Consider the following 2,677-nt stretch of genomic DNA (forward strand, 5'->3'; position numbering starts at 1 on the left):
GACAGTATTTGTGCTGGCAATGATTGTGTCCATTCAGGAGAAAGAAATGTGAGTTACCTGAGACAGCAGCACAGCTCAGCCTTTGAATATCACAAATCAGTCTGTAAAGCTAAATATCAGGTAAAATAGTTATTAATTAGGCTATGGTAGCAAGTTCAGATTGGAGAAAGTGAGAATCTGTCTTTCTGTATTCTAAACCCAGAAAATAAGTGACTAAATTAACATATTATTCATGTGCACTTCTCTTCAGATCTAATTGCTGCCCTCTTTACATGTCTTTTTTATGCAGGATAGTCTAATGATTATGAATAGATAATATGCTCTTGGGGCAATGCTTACATGGTTTCAGACTTGACTTCCTGGAGTATAGGAAGAGGTGGCAGATTAAACTTTATGGGCTGTGGTTCCTTCACTCTGTGTGGGACAACACTTAAATGACATTTTCCCAGGCACTGGAATCAAAGGCATGGCGCTTTGGGAGAGAAAATTGCTGTGAGCTGTGAATTCATGTGAAGTGCAGTGGCATTTGCGAGAGGGGCACATCAGATCCCATCCAGTATCACACTCCGTTGATCCAGGGGGAGAGAGGCACCGTGGTGTGGCTGTGCAGGAGCTGTGCCCAGCCTACAGGTGAGCAGTGTGTCACCTCCTGTGCTCCTCTCACCTGTTCTCACCATGTCCCCTGGCCTGGCAGGTCCCTGGCTGTTTGTTTGCCTTGCTGAATTCCCTGGACAGCAGTTTATATGCATACCGAAAACCAAATTAAAAAACCCAAGACAGACAGAGTAATTCTAGAAGGATATTACTGCACAGGGAATGTCATTGCAATTTTGTCTTTATGAAATTATGGACCTATATAATTTATACTCAGAAGTGTGACGGTGTTCACAGCGGTTCTTGGATGAGGGGAGAGACGAAGGATCTGACTCCATGTTTCAGAAGGCTTGATTTATTATTTTATGATATATATTACATTAAAACTATACTAAAAGAGTAGAAGAAAAAGTTTCATCAGAAGGCTAGCTAAGCTAAGAATAGAAAGGAATGAATACAAAGGCTTGTGGCTTGGACAGAGAGCCCGAGCCAGCTGGGCTGTGATTGGCCATTAATTACAAACAAGTCTGTGAGACCAATCACAGATCCACCTGCTGCATTCCACAGCAGCAGATAATCATTGTTTACATTTTGTTCCTGAGGCCTCTCAGCTTCTCAGGAGGAAAAATCTTAAGGAAAGGATTTTTCATAAAAGATGTCTGTGACACAGAAGTGTGAGGGATATTGTAGATGACCCATCTCCTGTTAGATCCCAGCAATGGAGCTTGGCATCTGTCGTGGGGTGACAGCCTTTATCCCAATATCGTGTGTTGTGTCCGGCAGCTGTGCCTTTTCTCTCTTCCCCCCCGGCCGTCTTGCCGCAGCGGGGCGGGGAGGGAGGAGTGAGTGCGACCGGGCACTTTCGCTTTTGGCTTTTGGCTGCTTGGCTTGGCTTGCCGCTGCTTGCTTGCTTGCTTGCTGCTGCCTCGGCCCCTAGCTGATAGCTGCTTTTTTCTTTTTTTTTTTTTTTGCTGCTTTCTGCGCTGTTTTTTTTTTTTTCTTTTCTTTCGTTCCCTCTTTCTTACCCTCCCCTGAAGATACTGGACCGGCTCCGGATCTGACCTGGGACGTCCAGGACCCCCGGAGTCTGCAAGGGAAGCTCAGCGCCCTCCACAACACTGCCTGGTTTCTTTCCTTTTCTTTTCTTTTGTTGGGGAGTGTTCTTTTGTTACTTGTCAATAAATAGGTTTTGTTTTTCACTTTGCTCCTCCGAGAAATTCCTTCTCGAACCCGGTATTGGGGGAGGGGTGGTTGGAGGTTTGTTTTTTTTTGGGGGGCTCCCTTTTGGAGATTTCCCCTAATTTGTCCTAAACCAGGACAGTGTATTTTTTTGGTGGTATAGTGGTTAGCATAGCTGCCTTCCAAGCAGTTGACCCGGGTTCAATTCCCGGCCAACGCACCAAAAAATACACTGTCCTGGTTTAGGACAAATTAGGGGAAATCTCCAAAAGGGAGCCCCCCAAAAAAAAACAAACCTCCAACCACCCCTCCCCCAATACCGGGTTCGAGAAGGAATTTCTCGGAGGAGCAAAGTGAAAAACAAAACCTATTTATTGACAAGTAACAAAAGAACACTCCCCAACAAAAGAAAAGAAAAGGAAAGAAACCAGGCAGTGTTGTGGAGGGCGCTGAGCTTCCCTTGCAGACTCCGGGGGTCCTGGACGTCCCAGGTCAGATCCGGAGCCGGTCCAGTATCTTCAGGGGAGGGTAAGAAAGAGGGAACGAAAGAAAAGAAAAAAAAAAAAACAGCGCAGAAAGCAGCAAAAAAAAAAAAAAAGAAAAAAGCAGCTATCAGCTAGGGGCCGAGGCAGCAGCAAGCAAGCAAGCAAGCAGCGGCAAGCCAAGCCAAGCAGCCAAAAGCCAAAAGCGAAAGTGCCCGGTCGCACTCACTCCTCCCTCCCCGCCCCGCTGCGGCAAGACGGCCGGGGGGGAAGAGAGAAAAGGCACAGCTGCCGGACACAACACACGATATTGGGATAAAGGCTGTCACCCCACGACAGCATATTTTTAAACTGATGCATTAGTGAGTGTCACATTCAGACAGCCATCTTAAATTAGTAGCTGTGATTAATATAATTAATTA

The 2,677-nt window shown here is 46.0% G+C and overlaps 1 non-coding gene across 1 annotated transcript; it reads left to right on the forward strand.

Moving 5' to 3' along the window:
• Nucleotides 1-1,921: 1,921 nt before the first annotated feature.
• Nucleotides 1,922-2,001, forward strand: TRNAG-UCC (transfer RNA glycine (anticodon UCC)). Its single transcript has one exon. It is a non-coding gene; the product is annotated as a tRNA-Gly (tRNA).
• Nucleotides 2,002-2,677: the final 676 nt, after the last annotated feature.

This window comes from Ammospiza caudacuta, chromosome 1 (genome assembly GCF_027887145.1).
Source record: "Ammospiza caudacuta isolate bAmmCau1 chromosome 1, bAmmCau1.pri, whole genome shotgun sequence".
NCBI lineage: Eukaryota > Metazoa > Chordata > Aves > Passeriformes > Passerellidae > Ammospiza > Ammospiza caudacuta.